The 25,719-nt window shown below is 46.1% G+C and overlaps 1 long non-coding RNA gene across 2 annotated transcripts; it reads left to right on the top strand.

The window, feature by feature from the left end:
• Positions 1-17,360: 17,360 nt before the first annotated feature.
• Positions 17,361-19,600, top strand: LOC144318170 (uncharacterized). Of its 2 annotated transcripts, XR_013383995.1 has the most exons (5): positions 17,361-17,487; positions 17,917-18,023; positions 18,253-18,343; positions 18,516-18,681; positions 18,819-19,600. It is a non-coding gene; the product is annotated as an uncharacterized LOC144318170 (long non-coding RNA). The 2 variants fall into 2 exon arrangements; XR_013383994.1 differs by having other exon boundaries at positions 18,516-19,600.
• The last annotated feature ends 6,119 nt before the right edge of the window (positions 19,601-25,719 follow it).

The raw sequence follows: 25,719 nt of genomic DNA, 5'->3' as shown, positions 1-25,719 counted from the left end.
AAGGAACCACGGAGATCCATGACACTCAGCAACTCCTCAACTACATCTGGGCCTCACAGCTGGCCAACAGAACTTCCTGAGATGATGGAAATGTTCTCTATCTTCACAATCCGATATGGTAGCCACTGGTCACAGCTTGAATGTTTGAAATGTGGCTGGTATGACTAAGGAACTGCTTTTTTTTTTTTTTAATTATGGTAAAAATACACGTAACATAAAGTTGCCCTTTTAAAAAAAGATTATTTATTTATTTATGAGAGAGAGAGAGAATGGGGATGGGGGGAGAGGGAGAGAGAAAGAATCTGAAGCAGACTCCATACTTAGCATGGAGCTAAACACGGGGCTTGATCTCACAGTTGTGAGATCGTGACCTGAGCCAAAACCAAGAGTCAGGTGCTTAACCAACTAAGCCACTCAGGCGCCCCTAAAAGTTGCCGTTTTAATCATTTTTAAGTGTATGGTTCAGTCTAGTAAGTACATTCACATTGGCGTGTAACTATCACCACAATCCCCCCAGATCTTTTTAATCTTTCCAAACTGAAAGTCTGTCTAACTTCCCATTCCTCCTCCCACAATACACAACAGCCACCATTCTATTCTCTATTTCTATAAATCTGACTACAGGTGGAATCATACAGTATTTGTCCTTCTGTCTCTGGCTCACTTCACTCAGCATTGTGTCCTCCAGGTTCATCCATGTTGGAGCAGGTGCCAGAATTTCCTTCCTTTTTAAGCTTGAATAGTATTCCATTGTATGGATAGACACATTTTGCTTATATTTATTGGTCAATGGACACATGGAGAAAAGGGAACCCATGTGCACTTTTATTGGAATGTAAATTGGTGTAGCAGCTGTGGAAAACAATATGGAAGCTCCTCAGAAAAAAAAAAAAAAGATAGAGTTGCCATATGATCCAGTAATTCCACTTCTGGGTATTTTTATCCAGAGGAAATGAAATCTCTATCTAGAAAAGATACATGAACAGAGTAAAGAGCGGGGAGGAAGAGCACTGTAGTCCCTCAGGCAGGAAGTGATGGCCTGAGGTGATGAGGATAGAGATGAGAGGAAATGAGAAGATTGGAAAAAGACCCCCTCTCCCCCTCGGTACAACCCACAGAATGTGGTTGGACATGGGACAAAGGGTAGCAATAGGGAGACACACAGGGTGGCCTCTGGGTTTCTGGCTTGGGCAGCTGCATAGATGCTTTTGCCATGGCCCAGCCCCTGGTCTACCTGTCTTAACTCATTTAATCCACCACATCAACCCAACAAGATAAATACTATTCCTACCTCGATTTTTCAGACCAGGAAACAGGCACAGAGAAATTAAGTAATTTGCCCTAGGTCACACAGGAAGCAAGGAGTTGGGATTCACATCCCAGGAGTCTGGTCCCATGGTCTTTAAGTTAACCCATTACACCACACATCGATTGCAATAAAAATTCAGCTAAGAAAAAGAAATCTGAAAAAAAAAAAAAAGAAAAAGAAATCTGTACCTACTGATGACAACTGTATACAAAACCAAGGCCCTCAAGAAAGATCGAAAGATCAAACAAACAGATAATGAGGTTTAATGTTTCATAGATTTGTCTCCCTGGAATTCACTTGAGTTCGTAGTTTTTAAAAGAATAGCTCTGGGATCATAAAGCACCTGAGGCAGGCAGTATTCAGAGGTTTTAGGTTCCACATGGAGAGAGTTCACTGTGGTGTCTGCAGGCTCCTCTTTCATTCCTTCAAGATTGGCTGCCACTTGGGGGTTCTGATTCTCTGCCAGAGTTGCATGGAAGGAGGCAACAAATGACCCGGATCAGGGACTATCATCTATCTATCTATCTATCTATCTATCTATCTATCTATCTATCATCGATCTATTTATTTAATATTTTAATTTATTTATTCATGAGAGACACAAAGAGAAAGACAGAGGGAGAAGCAGGCTCCCCAGAGAGAGCCTGTTGTGGGACTCAATCCCAGGACCCAGGGATCACCACCTGAGCTGAAGGCAGGCTCTCAACCAGATGCCCCAGGACCTGGATCAGGGACTTCTTAAAAGATGACTTTCCCTGATTTCCAGTGCGGCCCAACATGCTTGTCATTGGTTCAGCTGAAGAAACACTTTGGACACTTTGAGCATCTTCCTCTGAACTTGGTCCCTCACAGGCCAACAACACCCATCATGTGCCTCTACTCCTGCTTTTCAGAGTTCATGAACCACTGAGGGAGTTGCAGGTGGATCACACATTCCTGGTCTAGTCCTGTTATTCTGTCCCCTGGGCTGTGACAGGGCAGCCCCTTGGCTGGGTTAAATAGACACAATCCCCGCCGCACCCCCAGTGGCCGGATTAAATGCTCACCATCCACGGCCAACAAATGTTGATTGACTGACTAATTGAATGAACAAATGAATTAATGAATAGAGAGATAAGAAAGCAGGTGTTAGAAATACAATACCATTTAGGCTAGAGGGGAGCTACCAAACCAGCCTAGGGGGATCAGGCAAAAACAAAACAAAACAAAAAAGTTAATTCTAGGCTGTATCTTGAGGACACAGCAATGTTCTCTTGAAAGAGGTAGTAGCACAGGGGCTTCTGGGTAGTTCAGTCGGTTAAGCATCTGCTTTCCACTCAGGTCATCATCCTGGAGTCCCGAGATCAAGCCCCACCTCGAGCTCCCTGCTCAGGAGGAAGTCTGCTTCTCCCTCTCCCTCAGCCCCTCACCCCGCTGATGGTCTCTCTCTCTCTCTCTCTCTCTCTCTCTCTCATTCTCAAATAAATTAATAAGATCTTAAAAAAAAAAAAAAAGAGGTAGCCCAGGTGGCAAGTGTTAGAGGCTGGTGTGGGGGATGCTCTAAGACACATGTTAGCACCCAGAGAGGGCAGGTAGGGACTAGAGAGGAGAGCAGGGCCCAGTGTAGGAGGTTAGGGGGAGCCAAATCCAGGCTTTGGACTTTGTCCAGCGTGTGAGTTTTTTTCATGGAACTTTTTTCTGGGGACATTTCAAACACAGAAACACAGGAAGTGCAGTATCACGACAGCCCTCATGCCTGTCACCAGCTTTAGCAAATTTTCAACTCTCATCTCCACTTGCTCCTTTCCCCTCCTGTATTGTTGTGAAAGCAAATTCCAGACATCCTAACTTTTCATTCACAAATATTTCATTCTGCCTCTCCTGAAGATAAAGGAACGTGTTATATTTTTTAAAATCTACAGTACTACCATCACTAAAATAGTCAACAATTCTTCAATATCTTCAAATATCCAGTTCCACCAAAGGTGTTGTTGTTTTAAATAGCATTTTACTTTATTTTTTAAGTAGGCTCCATGCTCAATGTGACCCCGAGATCTGGAGTTGTGTACTCTACTCACCCAGCCAGCCAGGCGCCCCACCACCAAAAGTTTTGAGCAGGGAAATAACACGGTCAGATTGACATCTCATGAAGATGTCAGGAAGGTGGATGAGCTGAGATGGGGAGACCAGCTAGGAGGCTCTTGTGTCCCCCTACCCCCCAGGAGAGAGCTGAAGAGATCTGGACTTGGCTGAGCCACTGAGGTGATAGAAAGGTACAGGTGTGAGAGGCGTTGTGGGGTACAGTTCTCCCTCCAGGATGTGGAAACTGCTAGGAAACAGAAGGATTGGCATGAAAAGGAAGAGGCAGAGTCTAGGACCATCTGACCTACCAGGCCTTTCTAGAGCACCATGGCATGTGCGCCTGCAACTTCCTGCCTCCTCACCTCTGTTCACACTGGTTCCTCTGCTTACATATCCCTTCCTGCTCCCCTGTCCAGCCTGATGAAATCCTGCTCATCTCTCATGACCCAGAATTTACTTGGGATCAGCTCTTGCACGGTGCATCAACCATGTCTTTTATTTTCTGTGTTCTGATCTGAGGCTTCATATCCGGGCCTTTGCTGACCTGGAAGGACTGTCCTCCCCCATCCCCCCACTCCCCCACCCCAGCCCAGGGCTAGCTAATTCCTAGCCATAACACACCACTCACCTAGGAGAGCACCTTTCTTTCTTTTTTTCTTTTTTTTTTTTTAATTTATTTATGATAGTCTCAGAGAGAGAGAGAGAGAGAGAGGCAGAGACACAGGCAGAGGTAGAAGCAGGCACCATGCACCGGGAGCCCGACGTGGGACTCGATCCCTGGTCTCCAGGATCACACCCTGGGCCAAAGACAGGCGCCAAACCGCCAAACCGCTGTGCCACCCAGGGATCCCGGAGAGCACCTTTCAAATGCAAACCAACCACACCAGATCCCATATTCCAACCCTCTCCTCTATGAGGCTCTCACACTCTGGGCCTTTATCCCCGTGCCCTAATCCTCCAGGGCCAGAGATCAGCCAACTAGGGACAGCCTGTATGCCCCAGAGCCCACTGGAATTACTCAAATTAGCCAGTTCTAAACCAGCATAGCCTGCATACCCTGCTTTCCCTGCCTTGTCTATTTCTTCCCACAAAACCACAATAAAGGCTCTGGCCCACATTTTCCTCTTGCTTGCTCTGCTTCCTAACCCACCCTGGTGCTTCCTCATGTGGCCCTGTGTGGCATGCATATAAGTAACATTGTTTTTACCATGACAATCCTCTCCTGATCTGCTGGCCTCACTATACCTCATATTTTCTATTAATATTTAAAACACACAGTTTTGAGCTGGAGTGTATAGCAAGTAGATAGTTCACAGATTTTTTTTTTAAGATTTTATTTATTTATTCATGAGAGACACAGAGAGAGAGAGGCAGAGACATAGGCAGAGAGAAGCAGGCTCCATGCAGGGAGCCTGACGTGGGACTCGATCCCAGATCTCCAGGATCACACCCTGAGCCAAAGGCAGGAGCCCAACCGCTGAGCCACCCAGGCGTCCCTAGTTCACAGATTTTAAGAAAATTCTTTGGCTGGCCCACAGCCCTCCACTTGGGTGCATGGGGTTATCGACCTCAAAGTTTCTGTGAAGACATCATTATGCATCTATCATGAAAGGAATGCTGGTGATTAAGACCTGGGTTTGGGGACACTTCAGCTGCCCCCAAACTTTGCTCAGTGCAGACCCCTGGAGCTGCCAGTTCCAGCTTTGGGGCATTGGATCTGTCAATTTACTTCCAAGAGCCTCAGCTTCTTCACAGAAGACCTAGGTCTTTGGATTATTGTGAGGACTAAATGCAATAATGTTTGAACTGTGCTCACATAGCTGCGTGTTTGAGAAATGGTGAGAACAACAATTGCTGGAACTCTGGATGCCTGTGTTTCAACACCTAGACAGTGGCCAGAGCCTCGGATATGACTATGGAGCCCCCAGACACCTGACGCACAAGGAGACGGTGGCTTCCTTCCCAAGGAGAAGCCAGCAGGGCCGTGGGCTTGAGTCCCTGGGGCTGGTTGCTCAGCCCTGCCTTTTGGTGTGAACACAGCAATTACTGACTTGATTGCACTAGAATTTTCACCTAATTACAGCAAAAAATGAACTTCCACCCCTTGGAGACAACACCCACAATTAGCCAGGGAGGAGTGCAGTCAGTCTTACACTCTCCATTCTGTAAGAATAGTTGGACCTGGGGATGAGGTCCCTCTTAGCCCTAAATTTCTTAATTAACCATTAGACATTCTTCCCTTGGACCATTCCCCTCATCAAGAGGCCCAGGAAGTCACTGTTGGCCCAGCTCAAGGAAAGACAATAAGAAGACCATGAACGTGGCCCCCACAAGTCCCCCAGATGTTCTGGGGAATTCAATTGGGGTTTTTCGGACCTGTCTTCCCTTGCCCCTTCTTGGTTTCCCTGAAAGGCAGTAGTGATTTTAGAGCCTCCAAACAAAGCTCCTGGCTAACCAGTCTGTGCTAGCAAAGTACTGACATGACCCACAGAGGGGTCTGGCTTTTGCCTTCAGCTCCTGGGAGGTTATCTCTAAGCCTTGGAATGTCCTGCCTGATAAGAGTGTCGGTCTATTTACCTGAGGACCTTGAGTCACCAAACAGCTAACGATGTGATTTATGGTGGAGGCTTGGGGCCATGCAGCACCAGTTTGACCCCTGGCGGGGCTGGCAACTGAGATCAGCCATCGTATGGGGAGTCAACTATGTCTAGGGGATGGAGACCCAATAAAAACTCTGAACACCAAGACTTGGGTGGGTGGGGGCTTCCCTAGTTGGTGATACTCCATCTGTGCAGTCACATGTTGTAGCTGGGATATATTAGCACTGCCTGCACTTCCCCTCTTGGGGGAGAACAGAAAGCTCTGCCAGTGAAACCCTCCTGGACTCTACCTTCTGAATCCCTTCCCTTGCAATCTGCATCCTTTGCTGCAATAAAATAAAATATGAAAAAATTAAATTAAAAAGAATAATCATGAGTACAATGGGTCCAGTGAGTCTGTGAGTCCGGGCTAATTATCAAATCTGAGGGTGGTCTTCAGAACCACCTAAACGTGCAAATGTGACAACTTTGTGTCAGAATGAGGAAGGTCTTGGGCACTTCTGAACTTTGCAGTTGATGCCAGAAGTGAAAATGGTCTTGGGGACCTCCAGAGTTTGCATCCTGCCTTCCCAGTGACTGTCCTTTTCAAAGCCAGGGCAGGCCAGTGAGGAGCTGGGTGAGGCTCTCACCTCTGATCAATGACCTGAGGAAGATACCAGGCCCATATGGGAGGAATTCCTGTCCATAGCCAATGGGGACCCATCCCAAGGGCCCCTTCAAAAACTCTTTTTTAAAAAAGATTTTATTTATTTTTTTTTGAGAGAGAGAGAGAGAGAACACGAGCAGGGGAGGGGCAGAAGGAGAAGCAGTCTCCCCTCTGGGCAGGGAGCCTGATGCAGAGATTGATCCCAGGACCTGGGAGCATGACCTGAGCCAAAGGGGGTCATGATTCCCCTTAAACAACTGTGCCACTGACTGAGCCACCCAGGTGCCCCAAGCACCTTTTTTTTTTTTTTTCAGGTGTTTCAGGATCTGAAACAAACACTGCCCAGATGTGAGAGTTACGCCTCCTCATCCTTCCCCAGCCTCCTCCTCCTTCTTGGAAGATCCCACTTTTTATTCAGTTCTTTATATGATTCCAGGGAGTCAGGGGGAGAGGACAAGGGAGCCCAAACCCAGCTACAACTCTATGGCTGGATCCTGATTGGCATCCACCAGTACCTCAGCCTTTGCATGGCTCAAGCATAGCTTCGTGGTATAATCCTGTTCAGTGAGATGTCTTGTTCTTAAGGGACATTCTGAAGAAAAATACCAACTGTTGGTGGAATTTACACATGTCTAATTGTGTACACCTAAATAGCATCAGCCATCTTGAAACCACTCAAGGAGGCATCCTGAGGCCTCCAGAGGCCCAGTCAATGTGCTAGCTCCAGTGAACAGCTGGATATGCCCACCCATCCCTCCAGAAGCCTTGCAATATGAGAGAACAAACGTCCTTATGGTTTCCCCCAACTTGGGTTCAGGTTTTCGTTTCCTTCCAGTAGAAACCATTCTGGTATGCCAGGTACCAACACCTCTGGGGAGTAGGCTATGAAGTGGACATCATATTCCCTCCTTTGGCGTTGGGGAGGGGAGTTTTCAGTTAGGTTGTAAGTAATAAAACACACTTGGGTCAGCCCAACAAATAACAGGGCTCTGTAGGACCACATGAAGCCCACACAAGTGGCAATGAACAGGGGCTCTTCGTCTACCACTCGTTGCCAGGGAATCAGCTACCATCACTCATGTTTGGCAGAGGCTGGTTAACTAGAAGAGAGCATCCTATGCGGTTGGTTAGGGGAGCACATCTGGCTTCTCTGGTTGGTCCTGAGTTGGAAAAGGGAAGTAGGGAAGCTTGGCAGTTACTGATCATGTCCTAAAGCTGCACTGGGTTGTGGGCCAGAGTTCTATTGCACTGTATAGTCTGGCCATTGTTGGTCTGTATTTAACTTCAGGAGTGATTCATACCTGCTTCAATCTTGGTTTGATTTGGGGGCTTGGCATTCCTTTCTATCTCTTCCCTCCCCCTTGTGGAGTGTGGGCTCCCTTTGATATACATGAATACAGTCAACAAGCACCTGGGCTTTGGGCTTCCTCCCCATGTCCAGTGAAGCACTGGGGTGGCTGCTTCCAGGTGTCTTTATCCCAGAAGCTCCCATCCAGTGGGCCAGGCAGGGGGAGCAGACCAGCCCTGAGTACAGGTAATAAGGAGGTACATTTTCTGTCAAAGATTTAAAATAGTAAATTCAGCCCAACATTTGCATGCTTTTTATGATCATTCAGTGTCAGTAATTCTAATCACCAATGATAAAATACTCTTCTGGAAAAAAAAAAAAGGTACCGTGGTTTAAGTTCTATACAATAGTTGGAATTAGTGTTGGCTTTTAATAATATACACGCAAATTCAGATGCGTGTACTTTTATTTCTCAAGCCTTAATAAGCATTGCATTCGACATGGCAGGTAATTCAGAGAGCTCCCAGTTATGCATCCAGGCCCTGTCATGCACGCACCCACCTCGTTAATGGTTCCATGTTGTTGGAACTGACGTTGGGCATGGTTGGCATCTGTCACCTCTGCGGTGCTCCTGTACCTACCGGAGACAAGATTGTGAAGACAAGACACTGAACTTGAGTTTCTTGCATTCCTTTCTCATGACCCCTTGGGGGGGTTCCGTCTGGGTTTAAAATTTAAAACATTAGAACAAAGCTCAAGCAGCAAGATGTGATGTTTTGATTAAGTGTAACTTAATTTCTGTGTGCAAGAGTCTACTGAATTTGAGTAATCTCTTTAAAATAAAAATGTATTCTTCTTTCCTAAAGTTTTCGTTGTTTTAAAACCAAAGAACAAAGGGCACCTGGGTGGCTCAATCGGTTAAGCCTTTGTATGGTTCAGGTCATGATCGCGGGGTTCTGGGATAGAGCACCACATCGGGCTCCCCGCTCAGCTGAGAGCCTGCTTCTCCCTGTCTCTGCCCCTCTGCCCCTCCCTCTGCTCATGCTCTTTCTCGAATAAATAAAATCTTAAAACAAACAAACAAAAAACAACTAGAGAATGAATCCAGGCAATAACCATTTTTGCAGTCACTCCTGAAAATAATTTGGTCTGATGGAGGAGTGTTAAAGAAATGATCTAATTGGGGTCACATTTGCTGGGCCCACCACGCCCCTAGAGCAATGGTCAGAGGCTAGAATTACTCCTTCTTAGCTTTTAATTTTCATATAAGCCAGCAAGAGACAGAGGAAAAAGGAACATCCTTCAAAATACATGGGGCCGGGTGGCTCAGAGGTTTAGCTCCTGCTTTCAGCCCGGGGTGTGATCCTGGAGACCCGGGTTCGAGTCTCACATCGGGCTCCCTGCAGGGAGCCTACTTCTCCCTCTGCCTGTGTCTCTGCCTCTCTCTCTGCGTCTCTCATAAATAAATAAATAAATAAATAAATAAATAAATAAATAAATAAATAAATAAAATCTTAAAAAAAAAAAAATACTTGGGGCCGTGCATGCCCGGAACAAGGGGAGGGGAGTAGGGAGTGCCTGCTTAATGGGCATGGGGTCTCTTTTGGGGGTGATGTCTATGTTTTGAAAGTAGACAGTGGTGGTAGTAGCACAACACCATGAATGGACTCAACGCCACTGAATTGTCCACGGTTAAAATGATGGATTTTTCACAAACTCGGCCATTCCAGGGTGCCCTTTGGAACAAACCCCTCCTCCTGTCCCTGCTCACTCCTTCTCCACCCCTACCCTGACTCCCACATATTTACCCCCAGGCCTGTCCGCATGGCCCCCATCCACTGCAAGCCCTAATTACCACCCTGAAAGGATGGGAGCTGGACTCTCTACTGGTGGAACCTCAGTCCCCACTCCCAGGGTATGGGGGGAGGGGCACACTAAAAACACCTGAGCCTATGACCCCCACAAACCTCAGGCCCCACTCCCAGGGTATGGGGGGAGGGGCACACTAAAAACACCTGAGCCTATGACCTCCACAAACCCCAATACCCCCCAATAGGACAGGGGACCCAAGCACTTGGTTATGTTTCTGCAGAGAACAAAAATGCTCCATTCACTGAAACCTGAAAAACAAGCCCAGCCCAGTGCTGATGAGGGCAGCGACAGAGGAAAGCCAGGGACAGTCTTCTATTTTGCCCTTGGGCCAGAGATAAAGGCCCCTAATCTCTGTTCTAGAAGGAAAATGTTCACGTGAGAGCTTTAGGAGGAAAGCAGGAGCCAGGGACTAAATTGTGCTTTCTGAGAAACTTCTGAGCACAGAATCCCAGCACTCTGGAGGAGCAGAGGGGAGCCCCAAACCCGGCACCAGACCCCAGAAAGGGGAGACGGGTGGCCACAGCACTGGGGAAGCCTAGATTCTGGCCCTGTCAGGGCTGACTCCTTCCTGCATTGGGGAGAGGTTAGGGGACCAACCCTGAGACCTGTGGGCTGAACATGTTAACAGTGGGTCAGAGCGTGGGGATGCCTTCTGTGTGAGCACCCGGCACATCCTGACATTCCATCTCCTTTTGGAGGCCCATGGCCCAGGCCCCACCAGTTCTTGCCTGGAGATGGCAGCAGCCCTCTCTGCCTCCTCTTTGCTTGCTGTGGTGGGTTCAGTGGTGTCCCCCAAAATGCACATCCACACAGAACCTCAGACTCTGACCTTATTTGGAAATAAGGTCTTTGCAAATGTCATCAGTTAAGGATCTCATACTGAGTCATCCTGGAGTGAGGACAGGCCCTAAATCCAGTGACTGGTGACCTTCTTAGAAGAGGAGAGGACACAGAGACACAGAACAGAAGCCATAGGAAGACAGAGGCAGAGAATGGAAAGCCATGGTATGCCTGGGGCCACCAGAAGCTGGAAGGTACAAGGAAAGGTCCTCCCCTAGAGCCTTCACATGGGACATGGCCCTGCCGATTTTGGACTTCTGGCCTCAAATTAAGGGAATATATTTCTGCTGTTTGAAGACACCAAATTCCAAGTCTGTTAAAGCAGCCACAGGAAGAAATACATCTGCTGTCCTGTTCTGATCTGTGCCCCCACCCCCTACTTCAGCAGCTGGAGGGAAGTTTCAGGTCAGATTGAGTTCCTCTCCCCTCCCCAAAGCATTAGGCTCCCAGTGGTCTGGGCTCTACCCACCTCCCCACTCTCCTGCCTCACTGGACTTGGCCCATAAACCATCACATGCTTGAAAATTTCCATTTCTGGAAACTTCTATTCCCAGGAAACCTGTCCGAGCTTGTTGCCACTGCAGCACCTTCGTGTTTATCATTTCCTCTTCCTGAAACGCCCTTCTTCTGGATCATCACCCCCCACCCCAGTACACAAGACAGCCCCCTACAGCAAAGAGTTATCCTAGCCCCACAAGTCCACAGTGCCAAGATTGAGAAAGTCGGTTCTAGATCTTCTCATAACCCAGCCCTTCTTGTCTTTCAGGCTTCAGCTCAAATGCCACTTCCTCAAAGAGGCCACCCCCCAACTATCCTTTGTAAAGGGGCACCTCCTGTCACCCCCTTATTACTTCACATGGTTTCAACCTCTTTCATGGCTGCCATCATCATTTGAAACCATCTTGCTTGTTAATTTGTACTTACTGTCTGTCTCCTCCTCCCGCCAGGATACCCCAGCAGATTTTCACAGCCTCCACAGATGGAAATTTTTACTGACTAGCCACCTCCCCACAACTTCTCACCCCACAACCCCCAGGGAGTTGTTAATGGAAGGTTTGTTCTTTTCCATTTAGCCAACAGAATTTTTTTCTCCTCTCCTGGGTCTTTGTGTGGAGGTGAGCACTACGGGCCTGGACCTGTCGGAACAATCATCACTCCATGCAGTTTACTAGCACTTTCTAGTCTTGCCAGGGCTGTGAGGGCGGCTGTGGAGTCTGTGAGACTAGCCTCTCGTGGGACAAACTGTTCTCCCCAAACAGCTTGGGTGTTTCTTCCTGGTCTGGACACACAGCCCTTGACCCAAGAGATGCTGGGCCAAGGTCCCAGCTCAGACCTTCACCTCCACTTGTTTCAGAATAGCAGGAAGGGAGCTGCCATGGGCTGAACTGTGTTCCCCTGAATTCCTGTGTGGAAGTCCCAAAACCTATTACTTCAGAATGAGGCTGGTTTTGGAGCTAGGGTCTTTACAGAGGTGATAAAGTCATAGAAGGCCATATGTGCAGGTCCCCATCCACAGAAGGAGGACCACATGAGGACACAGGGAGAAGATGACATCTACACGCCGAGGACAGAGGCCTAGGAGGACCCAGGCCTGCTGATACCTTGATCTCTGACTTCTGACCCCCTGAACTGTGAGAAAATTTATTTCTCTGGTGATTCCGGCAGCCTGAGGAAGCAAATGCAGAGGCCAACCCAGACTCTGTCCCATCACCACTCATGCTTTCCTAGGCGAGTGGCCTGACTTTCCAAAGTGTCTTTCCATCTCAGTAAAATGCAGGTAAGTCTGCACCTGTGTTGCAGAGCTGACATGAGGAGTAAATGAGGTCGAGCCAACATGTCTCGAGCACTAAATGTGTACCTCATGTTTGCTCATGATTTAGTGTACACTTATCCTGTCTAATCCTCATACAACTCTCTGAAATCGGTTCTGCCACATGCATGTTATGGTTCAGGAAATGGAGCCCCAATGAGATCAAGTAACTTGCCCCAGACCACACTGCTGGAAGGTATATAGAATTTGAACCCAGGTTTGCCTGACCGCAGAACCTGGGCACTTCCCCATAGTGGATATGATTGCTCAGCACATCACATCGTGAATTCAATTCTCCTTTACAATAGGCTGAGCTTTGTCATGTCTCTGATAGTGATGTAACTTTAAGCATTGTTAAAGAATTGAAGATCACATCTGTAGTTTGGAGCATTCAATGCAAGTCTATAAACATTTTCTGAGTACCTACTGTGCTCTTAGCAGTATTTTAGATGGAGAGGCTCTGCCCTGAAAACATCCCATTTTCTTGAAAAATATTTTATTTATTTATTTTGAGAGAGAGAAAGTGAGTGAGCAGGGGAGGAGCAGAGAGAGAAAGAGAGAGAGAATCCCAAGCAGACTCCATGCTGACCCTGGAGCCTGATGTGGGGCTTGGTCTCACGACCCTGAGATCATGACCTGAGCCAAAATCAAGAGTCAGGTGCTTAACCAACTGAGCCACTCAGGCCCCCCTGAAAGCTTATCATTTATTTCTGAAAAAGCACATATTTTTCCCCCCAGGGTCTCCTGCAAGGCAGGAGAGTATGTCTGTATCAGTTAGCTATTGCTGCATAACAAATTACCTCAAAACTTAGTTTTGGGGTTGATTTCTGTGGCTCAGAAATTTCAAGAGAGAAAGTGGGAATGGCTTTTTCTGGATTTCTTTGTTTTCTGGATTTTTTTTTCTTTAATAGCTTTTTTACATTGTGGTAAAATACACCTAAAGTAATATTTATCATTTTAACCATTTTTAAGTGTACTATTCAGTGGCATCCCACACATTCATAATGTTGTGCAGCCATCACTGATCTCTCCAGTTCCAGAACTTTTCATCATCTTAGATGGAAAGTTTATACCCATAAATAATAATTTCCCAGCTTTCCTTTATCCCATTATCTTTGCTTCTTAATGTCTGAGTCCTCAGCTGGAATTCTGGAAAGCTGGAATGCTGAAGCTGGAATCATGTCATTCACTCCCATGTTAGGCAGTTGATAGAGGCTCAACCACCTGAAATGTTACCTGGAACACCTATGTGTGGCCTGGGCTTCCTCAAAAGATGGTGGTTGGATTTGCAACGACAAGGATGGCACCAGAGGGTGTTATGCTAAGCAAAATCAGTCAATCAGAGAAAGACAATTATTGTATGATCTCATTCATATGTGGAATTTAAGAAACAAAACACAGGGATATAAGGGATGAGAGGAAAAAAATAAAACAAGATAAAATCAGAGAGGGAATAACCATAAGAGACTCCTAATCATAGGAAACAAGCTGAGGGTTGCTGGAGGGGTGGTAGGTGGGGGGGGATGGGGTAACTGGGTGATGGGCATTCAGGAGGGCATGTGAGGTAATGAGCACTGGGTGTTATATGCAACTGATGAATCACTGACCTCTCTACCTCTGAAACTAATAATACACTACATGTTAATTAATTGAATTTAAATAAATCAAAATAAAATTAAAAAAAATTTTTAAAGATGGTGTCTGGATTCCAAAGGGGAGAGCACTGAATGAGAGAGAGAGAGAGAGAGAGAGAGAGAGAGAGCAAGCACATGAGCTGGGAAGAAGCTATATCCTTTCTATGACCTCATCCCAGAGATCACATAGCGAGATCACATAGCATCACTCTGGCTGTGCTCCATTGAACGGGGCAGCTAGAAGGTCCAGATTTATGGGAGGGCACACAGACTCCACTTCTCAGGGGGAGGTAAATCAGTCAATTTCTTTAACAAGAGTCCGTAGGATGGATAAATATATTGGTGAGGCCATCTTTGGAAAACACAATCTGCTCTGCCTGAGAAGGCTGAATACATAAGTGCTGAGAGATTTCCAAGTATAGATATGACTATGGAGGGAAGTGGCTCACAGGAGGTGAGTTTTGGGCTTGACAGTAATATAGGATCATTCATGGTGGGGAAGAGATGAGCAAAGACTGTCAACACAGGCTGAAGAGGAGCTGGAGCCTTGGCTCCTGCTGTCTGAAACTCGTGGTCTGTGCTGAATGGTTGAGCTTCCCTGGGACTCAACAAAAGGATGCCTGTGGCCAACAGCCACACTGAAATGTAGGAGCCAGAGCAATGAGCCCAGTGGAAAGCCAGCACCAAGACAAGTTTGGAATCTAATAAAGGTGATCCGATAAAGCAGCGAGGAGAGATTGAATGCCCTGATTGATGGTGCCGGGCCAGTTGATGAGGTTATTGTGAATGAGAACAAAATGAGACTTCTTAGCTCTCACTTTACGGTATCAAAATACATTCTTGATGGATTGAAGAATTCAATTGAAAATCTGGGGCCGTAAAGGAACTAAACACACTTAAGAAAGTGTTTATTTCATCCTGGGGAGGGGAAGGCCTTCCTGAACACAAAAGCAAATGAATCATCAATGGAGAAAGCAACTAATAAAGAATCTTTTCTGCGGCATTGTTTATGAAAGGAAAATATCAGGGATTCCTTGAATCCAAAGGTGGAAAATTGGTTAAATAAGTTATTAGATACATTTGTATGTTGAAACATCATGTGGTCATTAAGGATACCATTCTTAGATAATACTTAAGTTTACACACACACACACACACACACACAACATACACATACACACATGCACACATTTATAGTGAGAGAACAGGAAATATAGATTGGTCTCTGCCCCCAGTACAGAATTTCTAATTTCCGGAGAACACTGGGAGCATCTCTGGTCTAATCTTTGACTGTGTCCCTGACAGCAGGGCTCCTAAACCCCTTGTACATTTCTAAGTGACAAGAGCACTGGAGCATTTTCTGCTCTAATGAGGTGACCCTGAGTGGGGTCCTGAATGGGAGCTGGTCACTAGAAAAACCAAGCCAGTATTAGAAGCTTCAAATTTTCAGCACCCCCTCTCACCTCTCCAGAGAGAGGAGAGGGGCTAGAAATGGAGTTAATAATTTATCATGCCTGGGGCACCTGGGGCACCTGGGTGGTGCAGTTGGTTCACCATCCCATTCTTGATTTCCACTCAGGTCATGATCTCGGGTCCTGAGATTGAGCCCCATATTGGGCTACATGCTTAGCGTGGAGTCTGCTTGAGATTCTCTCTCTCTCTCTTTTGCCTCTCCCCACTTTCTTTCTCTCTTTCTCTGAAATAAATCAATAAACCTAAAAAAAAATAATTGATCATGCTTTAAAGATGAAGCCTGCATAAAATCCCAGCAGTATGGGCTTTGGGAGCTTCCAGGACACTGGGAGGGTGACACATCCCAACACCACAGGGACAGAAGCTTCCAGACTTTGCCTTTAATAGCATTTAATAATAAAATAATATCCATATCCTTTAGTTAACTGGTAAACAAAAGTGTTTCCCTGAGTTCTGTGAGCCACTCTAGCAAATTAATCAAACCCAAGGAGGGGGGTTGTTGGAACCATCAATCTGTAGCCAGTTGGTCAGAAGCACAAGTGACAGACAATCTGGACTTGAGACTGGCATCTGAAGTAGAGAGGGGGAGGTCTTGTGGCTTTAACTTAAGTGTTGGGCCCTTAACTCTGGGGGATCTGACAGTACCTCCAGATAGGTAGTGCCAGGACTGAGTTGAATTAGAAGACACCCAGCTGGTGTCACAGAGAATTGCTTGGTGTGGGAAAAACCTCCACACATCTGGTGACCAGCATTGTCAGCAGTACAGTGTTTCCTGTGAGCAGTAAAGGAGACTCACAGGTAAAAGACGTAGTAGAAAAGAGTGGGCTTTTCCCCTACATAGAAAGGAAAAAACTAAATTTTTTCTTCACGTAAGGAAAATGCGTATGCTGTGTTTAAGTGAGAAAAGTGGGTTGCAGAATATTGTAATTATGCCATGCTATGCTCTGCTGTAATTTTAGCTATGGCTGAGGTTCTGTTGCTTACTATGCATTCAGCACTGTGCTAGATGTTTTATCTGTATTATATCGTTGAAAATTTCCCAGTGACTCTCTGAGGTGCCGTTAATATTCCCATTTTACAGGTCAGAAGACTAGGACATAAAGAAATCCGTTCATTTGCCTGAGGTGACAGTTAGCAGAGGAGCTGGGCTTGTAACTCCGCTCTACCTGTCCTGGCAGAAAATCACTCTGAGCTTGTGAATTTCCAATTTTGTAAGAAACCAACCCCTCAAAAATGAATGGAGCAGAGGGATACTAGAAGGATAAAGCCCAAATGTTAGTTCTGGTTCTGTGTGGGTGGTGAGATGATTTTCTCAGCTTTCTACAAATTTATGTTACTTTTAGAGTAAAGCAAATTTTTTTTTTTTTAATCTAGAAAAGAATGGGTTTATGCTATCTAGAAGTCCACATTGGCTTTTTTTTTTTTTTAAACATGCCTTCTTCTCTCTTGGGGTCTCTAAGAGGTTTTGTAACCACGAGCTCTGAGGGTCCCCATGAAGACACACACCTGTAAATGCCCAGAGCAGTGGGGGGCACCGGGAGACATCCCCCAAACCTTTGGTGGTCAATGGCTGCAGCCGAATTTTAAGGAAAGCCATTTCCGAAATGAATTACCCTAAGGCCAGCTACAAGGGATCCGGTGCGACAGGACAACGTTGGTCTTTATTTTTAAGGAGTGCCCCTCATCAAGGGACCCCTCTGACTCACCCTTGGGGACCCCTGGCGGAGCGCGCCACCAGAAAGACCACCAGGTGGCGCCGGGAAGCCCGGCTTGACAGCGGGTCCAGCGAGCCTTGACCCTGGTTGTCATGGATACAGCAGGGCGGGAGCGGAGCCAAACTGGATGAGGGAAGGGGGCGGCGGGTCTCACCTCCCAGCCACCCGCCAATTTTCATTCCCCATGCCATCGCCCCCAATCCTGTCACCCCACCTCTCCCCAGGCCTCGGCTTAAAAGGTGGGCCCTGGGAAGGAGCGGAAAGCGAAAAGGGAAACTGTTCAACATTGCTTTTTTTTTTTTAAGATTTCTCTATTTTATAAAGAGAGAAAGAGCTCTGCAAGAAGGGAGGAGCAGAGGAAGAGGGAGAGAGAGAGAGAGAATCTCAGGGAGAGAGAATCTCAAGCATACTCCTCTGCGCTGGGCGAGGACCCCCTTGTGGGGCTCCACCCCATGAGCCTGAGATCATGACCTGAGCTGAAACCAAGAGTCAGACACCTGACTGTGCCATCCTGGTGCCCCCCACATTTTTTAATTTTTAAAAATTATGGAATGGCTCAAACCTACAGAAAACTATACAGAGTAAAATAAACACTCATACACCACCTCTTCCCAGAATTAATGTATGTTAACATTGTTGCTTTGTATGTTTCCAATTCTTATTTTAAGAATTTCCCTTTACATTCCTCCTGGATCTCATTCTCTCTGGATGTAACCCCCACTCTGAAGTTGGCCTGTGTCCTTCCTGTCCATGCTTTCATACTTCTACTACCTTGGTAAGTAGACACAAGCAATAAAGAGTATTGTTTTTTTGTGTGTGTTTTCAAATGTACATTTTCACATCACAGAGTTTTCAAATTGCTCTTTTAACCGAACGTGCTGTTGAAATTTATTCTTGGTTAATGTTCATTTTAACTGCTCTAAATAAATCCTTTATTTTAATATTCCATTTTGTTTTTTTTAAGTATGGTAATTTCTATTGTTTCTATTTTTTTGTTTTTACAGACAATGCTGCAATGAACATCTTTGCACCTTGCTCCTGATCTCCCATGCAATCAGTTCTCTCTGCAATGTGTCTAGAAACACAAGTTCTAAGGTGTGAGATGTGAGCATCCTCCCGATGCCAGGGATTGCCAATTGCTCTGGGAGTGAATGAGGCAAATTTCTACACCCTTCCAGCGGCAGGGGGGTGGGAGGGTGGGGGGGTGAGGCCCTGTTTCCCCATATCATCATCAGCACTTAGTGATGTCACTCTTTCCATTTTTCAGCATGATATCTTCTTGCCTGCTCCTCCAGGGGTAAGAGGTGACTCATTGCTAATGGTGGCTGATCTTTGAATTGAATCTCCAGTGGACATTTTTAGATGTTTTGCAGTTTCTCCTTTTGCACAGACCAGCGCAGATAGGCTCCCACCCCGCGTGCCGTTGGTTTTCTGTAAGTATTTATAGTGCCATCAGAATAAATGCCCTTGACCAGCCTCCTTTTCACCTCCCTCCCAATCCAGTCTCCTTCCTCACTGCATTCTCTTTTTTAAAATATTTTATTTATTTATTTATTCATGAGAGACACAGAGACAGGCAAAGGGAGAAGCAGGCTTCCTGTGAGGAGCCTGATGTAGGACTCGATCCCAGGAACCCAGGATCAGGACCTGAGCCAAAGGTAGACACTCAACCACTGAGCCACTCAGAGTCCCCTCCCCACTGCATTCTTAAGCTGCCCATTCTAAGTGGAGTCAACAGAGCAAGGCTGGCTCCATTGGTGAGTGACTGTTAAGGAATGTCACTGAGGAAAAGTAACCACTGATTGACCCATCAGCTGGACCATCTGAGCCACCCAGGCACCTCAATAAAAAAAATTCTTAAAAAAAAAAAAGAATTGAAAACAGTGACTGAAACAAATTTTTGTACACCCATCTTCACTGCAGCATTATTTACAACAGCTAAAAGATAGAAACAAACCATGTGTCCATCGCAGATGAATGGATAAACAAAATCCACACAGTGGAATGTTATTCAGCCTTAAAAGGAAGAAAATTCTGATATGTGCTATAGCATGGATGTACCTTGAGGACGTTGTGCGAAGTGAAATAAACCAGCTACAAAGGGGCAAATATTGTATGACTCCACTTATATGAGGTTCCTGGAGGAGACACATCCATAGAGAGAGAAAGTAGGATGGTCAGTGCCAGGGGCTGGGGGGAAGAAGATGGGGAGTTGTTGTTTGATGGGAACAGAGCTTCTGTCTGGGAAGGTGAAAAAGTTCTGTTGAATGTACAGTGGTGATGGTTGCCCAACAATGTGAATGTACTTAATGCCACTGAATTGTACTCTTAATAAACAATTAATATGGAAAATTTTATGCTAGGTGTATTTTAGCATGATAAAAACCACCACCACATCACACACATGCACATGCGCACACACACACCACTTGTCTTGAAATGAGGTGGGACATGTATCATGCTGAAGGAAGTACAGGTCCAGATGGCAGCCATGAGCTTCAGTGGACCCGTAGCACGTGGGCATGACCTGCAAGATGCCCAGCCCGCTCCCATGCAGAATGCTGCAGAAGCCACATGGCCCTCCCCCTGACAGCCCCTCATTGCAGAGGCATGAGACACACCCTATCTCTCCCTGGGAGGCTCTGAACTCATTCCCTCTGTCTAGTGCATCAATTGCACCACCACCAACAAAGGACAGAACAAAGGAAAATCATCCACACCAACCAACCTCTGCTCTATTCTAAGTTCTGTCCAGATCTATTCACTTGCAGGTACATTTTTACATGGTTCCAGGCAGCATAGATACAGCTTCAGATTCTGCTTGTTTGACTTTAAATGTTGTGGGCATTTTTTTATATATTGCTGCAGTCCTCGTGGTTGTTATTTTTAAGAGCTGCGTAACATCCCATCTGGTAGATGTACCATAATTTATTTTGCCATTCTCCTCTTTTTGGACGTGTGGCCTGTTTCTGGTCATCCACAAATTTAAGGAGTGGCCTGGCCAGCTGAGCACTTTAGTGCATTAAGATTTTAAGTCTTAAACCAGCACGGGAGGATGTGGCTCCCTGTCCACATCCCAGGGAGTCTCCGAGGGCCCCATGAGATAGAGCAGGAGCTCAAATTGCTACGCGTGGGAAAGGACTGCAACCAAGAATGGGCCCCAAAAGGCAATCAGAAGGGAGCAGTCACAGGTGCCTATGTGGGCTACCAAGCTTTTACAAGGATAAGTTCAAGTTCAGGGCACCTTAAAACTAACTTCCAAGTTCACTGATTTGCCAGAATGACTCAGAGAACTCAGCAAAGCCATTACACTCATGATTATGGTTTATTACAGCAAAAGGATACATATTAAGGTCAGCCAAGGGCAGAGGCTCCTGGGGCAGAGTCCAAGAGGACTCCACACACAGAGCTTCCGGTTGTCCCCTCCCAGGGAAGTCAAGGACAGTGTTAATGTCTCCCAGCAAAGACGAGTGATAACATACATGGAGTACTGCCCACCAGGGAAGACCCTCCAAGCCTTGGGGTCCAGAGGCTTTACTGGGGCTCCATCACATAGACATGGTGGACTCCGATTCTGGCTGACTTTTAGTCTCCAGTCCCTGCAGAGGTTGAACTGACATCATGTGGTCAAGCTTAAATCACTTTGTTACATACTTTCTGCTATGGTCCAAGGACCCCAGGTAAAAACAAAAACAAAGAACATTCTTATAAGGCAGATAATCCAAGGGCTTTAAAGATCACCTCCTGGAAGCAAGAGCAGAGGCTAGGCTTCTTTTTGGGCAGGGTGGATCCTTTATTGCACAACAAATAATGCTTCTGGGAAATGAAGATGATGAAGAAAACCCAAACTGGTGAGAATACAGGGATGGGGGCTTCTCATGCTCTCTTGCAGGAGAGTAAGTGATTATAATCTACAGAAGATAGTATAATGCACTCATGCTGTATTGGTAGAAATAAAATGGAACAGTCTTTGCAAGACTATTACTATCAACCCAAGATGCAAATGGGCATACTCTTTGAACCAGAAATTCCACTTCTCGCTGAAGAGATCACCAGGCAAGGGTGCAAAGCTGTATGAGTTGTGAGTTGGACTTTTATTTTAAATCTTGAGATACTGGAACAACAGGGATGTTAATTAATGGGTTATTAGTTAAAAAAATTATTGACTGGCATTGCCTTGAAACCATAGATGAAACAAATGGCTTTAAACCATGATCAACCTTACTCAGGATGAGAAATACAGGTTAAAACTAGAAGGAAATAGTATTTTCCATCTCTCAGATTGGCAAAGATAAAAGTTGGCACATTATTGCTTAGGCTGTAGGGGAAGTCTACACGGTTAGTGGTGAGGCAGGGTGGCCAGGTCTAAGGATCTGGAGGGAGGGTCCTGAGGTACCAGCCAAATGCATGGGATAGAAATTAAACATGAGTTGAGAGGAAGTGAGAGCAGAGTTTATTGAAGAAATATAGAGAGCACAGATACAGAGGGAGACCTGGAAAGAAAAAGAGAGAGTCTCCTCTTTGCTTGAGGTTTGGGGTTTTTACTGAGGACTATGGTGTCTTCCCAGGCATCCAGGAACTGATCAAAGCAAAGACAAGTGTTTAGGTGTCCTCTAGAAGTCACTTATGCCCTGGAGCCAGGCGTCTTGGTGAGTCCGTGGTCTTGGAAAATGTACATGACGACTTTGCCCAGTCAGCTCCTTAGATGTTATCTGTTGTACTTGAAGATTCCAAAGAAATCATTAACTCCTTGGCCTTGGCAAGGAGGGCATGCATTATCTGTTCTAAAAGGCGTGTGTAGGTGCAGGTCCTAGCAAGAACAGAAGCAGGAAAAAGTGCAAAAAAGGCAGTCTTCATGGGATCCCTTCGGTTTCTCTACTCAGTGAGATGCTCAACCATGGGATGGTTGATGCCCTCTTTGGAGGGCAATCTGACAATATGTATCAGGTCAAAACATGCACATGCCCTTTGAAGCATCAGTTCCATTTATGAGAATTTGTCCCACAGGTGCTGGAGACCTAAACACAAGGGTATTCATTGCAACCTTGTTAATAGTAGAAAAAACTGGTTAAGGACATTATGTAGCACCCATAAGCTGGAATATTTTGCAGCTCTTTATTGTCTCAACAAATATTACTGAAGGGCCTGCTGTGACCAGGTGTTATTTCAGGGTCCAGGAACTAAAACAAGGTCCCTCCCTTCTCAGTATTAAGCTCCCAGTTGGAGGAAACAGAGGATTAAAAAAATTATAATATTCAGATGGTGAAATGTGCTAAGAAAATAAAGCAAGATAAGGAACAGAAAGTCTGATGTTTTACTGGTTAAGGAAAGTGTCTCAAATGACATTTGGGGGAAGAACTGAAGGAAGTAGGAGTAGACAGTGCAGATACTTGAGGAAGAGCTCCATGCAGAGGCTATAGCATGTACAAAGGCCCTGAGGGGGAGGTGTCCTTGGTACACTGGAGGAACAGCTAAGTGGCCCAAGTCATTTGAGAAGTAAGTGAGGGACAGGAGGTGGAAGCCAGAAGGGCATTGGAGCCAGCAGACCAGCAAGGGCCTGGTAAGGTTAGGATTTCATCTCAAGAAGGCATTGATTCCAGGTAAAGTAATCCATTTACTTAAAAAACAGCTTTATTGAGAGATAATTCATGTACCATACAATTTAAAGCATACAATTCAGACTGCTGGCATGCTATTAATTTGGTACAGTATTAATTTTTTTAAAGTGTGGTAAAATAAAAGACAAAACAAAATTTGCTACTTTAGTCATCTTTATGTATACAGTTCAGTGGAGTTCATTACATCCCTGATATCATACAACTATCACCACTACCCATTTCCAAAACGTTTTCATCACCCTAAAGAGAAACTCTACCCATGAAGCAACAAGTTCCCTATTCCTGTGTCCATCCCAGCCTCTGGTAACCTCTATTCTACTTCTGTATGCAAATTCATCTACTCTCCATATTCCACAGAAGCAGAATCATATACTATTTGTCCTTTAGAGTCTGCCTTCTTTCACTTGGTGTAATGTTTTCAAGGCTCTCCCACAGTGTAGCATGAATCAGAACTTTATTCCAAGACTTCCATTTTTAAAAGGACATCTGGCTGCCATGTGAGCTGCCGTGTGACAGAGCTTGGGGAGACAGAGGCAGGGAAGGGGTCGAGGCACGGAAACTGTGTAGGAAGTGACTGCTGTTGTCCAGGAGGGAGGGGACAGAGACTGCCACCCACAGGGTGCAGGGATGGAGTGGGGTGAGAAGTGGCAGGTGCTGGGTGAATTTTAAAGGTGGAGCCTGTGCCCTGCTGGCTCATTTGGCAGAGTGTGGGACTCTTGGTCTCAGGGTGGCGAGTTCAAACCCCACTTTGGGCATGGAGCCTACTTATTCTTTTTAGAGAGAGAGAGACAGGGTAGGGAGAAGGGCTGAGGGGGGGTGGGGAAGAAAGAACCCCAGGCAGGCTCCACACCCAGCGTGGAGCCCAATGTGGGGCTCAATCTCGCCACCCTGAGATCACGACCTGAGCTGAGATCAAGAGTTGGACGCTTAACTGACTGAGCCACCCGGGTGCCCCTGTAGAGCCTACTTTTATTTATTTATTTTTTATTTTTTTAAATTTTTATTTATTTATGATAGTCACACACAGAGAGAGAGAGAGAGAGAGAGGCAGAGACACAGGCAGAGGGAGAAGCAGGCTCCATGCACCGGGAGCCCGACGTGGGATTTGATCCCGGGTCTCCAGGATCGCGCCCTGGGCCAAAGGCAGGCGCCAAACCGCTGCGCCACCCAGGGATCCCAGAGCCTACTTTTAAAAAAGAAAAAAAGAATCTGCCTTGAAGGTGGAGCCAGCAGGATGAGCAAGTCATTAGACATGGGCTGAGGGAGAAAGGGAAGAGATGAAGAAGTCTCAGTTACCTTATAAGGTGGGGGCTGGGAGTGCTGACCCTGGAGCCGAAATGGCCGGGTTCAAATCCAGCTCCATCGCTCACTAGCTGTGTATCTGTGGGCCAGTTCCTCGACCTCTCTGGGCCTCATTATCCTCATCTAAAAAAGGTAGATAACAGCAGTTCCTACTTCACTCGGCTGAAGGATTCAATGAGTTAATATTTTTTTAAGTTTGAAATTTCATTTATTCTTTATTGAGATATAATTGACATATAATGTGTTAACATTTTAAAAACACAGACTGGCATTTGGGTCACACAAAACCCTAGGTAAATATTTGTTAAGTAAAAATAAATTGGAAAATAAATCCTTGTCAAAGGAGGCTTGGCACTTTGATTAGTGGAGGCTAATCAGTCCTCAGAATTGGAGAGTGTCTCGGGAGTACCTGGAAAAAGTCAGAGGGTCTCTGGGTAGAGTGAAAGGGTGGGGCCTTTCAGCCAGATGATTCAGCTCAGAGTCCATCAGAAGTGGTCAAAAGGATGGAAGAGTGGTAAGCAGGGCCCTGTAGCCACATACCAAACCCCCAAACTAGGTCTAGAACCATGCACGGCGATAAGGCAAGTCCTCGGGAGCATGGGTCATCCGCGTAGTCATCCTGGAACACCATCTGACCAGAAATACTCTGCCTCCTGCCATCTTCCCTCCCTTGGCAGTGCAACTGGGAGATCTGGGGTCTGGGCCTGAAGATGGACTCAGAGAACTGGGAGTGAAGAGCCACCTTCCTCTGCCTTGGACTTAGACAAGGGATCCTTTCTGCACAGCCCCAGACATTCCCATGCCCACTTTCCCTCTGTTTGTCCACTGCTCCAAAAACAGACCCATTCAGATAGCAGCGCGGCACTGGAGCCAGCAGCCATGCTCATCAGTGGCCAGGAAGCCTTCGGCAAAGCACCTGCTTTTGCCTTTGACTTGCTCAGTTTCTGCACTATCCAATATGGACAAAGCTTCTTGTTTCAGCAGTTCACTGTAGCTAGAGCCCAGTGCCTGGCATGGAGTAGGCCCTCATCAATGGGAACATTGTTGTCATCATTGTGCCAAGGGGTACATCCCTGATCTGCAGGGTTGATGACGATGGTGTGGTCATAGGACAGCTTGGCATTGCTCCGGGAGATGGATTTGAGCCAATGGGAAATTTCTTAAGGGAGATGGATGCTTCTTATTGGGTTGTGGGTTGAACTGTATCCCCCAAAAGATCTTTGCAGCTGTAATTAAGATGTAAGTTAAGATGAGGTCATATTGGAAACAGGTGGGCCCTAACCTAGAGCCGGTATCCCTAGAATAGAAGAGAAAACAGAGACGTGCACCCACAGAGGAGCTGGTCCTGTGAAGACAGAGGCAAAGGCTGAATTGATGCAGCCACAAGCCAAGGAACGTTGAAAATTGCCAGCAACCACTAGAAGTTTAGAAGGATTCTTCCCTAGAGACTTCAGAGGAAGCATAGCCCTGCCAACACTCCAGTATCAGACTTCCAGCCTCCAGAATTATGACAGAATGAATTTCTGTCCTAAGTCATCCAGTTTGTGGTAA

The sequence above is a fragment of the Canis aureus genome, chromosome 8, assembly GCF_053574225.1.
Source record: "Canis aureus isolate CA01 chromosome 8, VMU_Caureus_v.1.0, whole genome shotgun sequence".
NCBI classification, from domain to species: Eukaryota; Metazoa; Chordata; class Mammalia; order Carnivora; family Canidae; genus Canis; species Canis aureus.
Note: the sequence above shows the minus strand (reverse complement) of the source record. Positions and strands in the feature narration are given on the sequence as shown.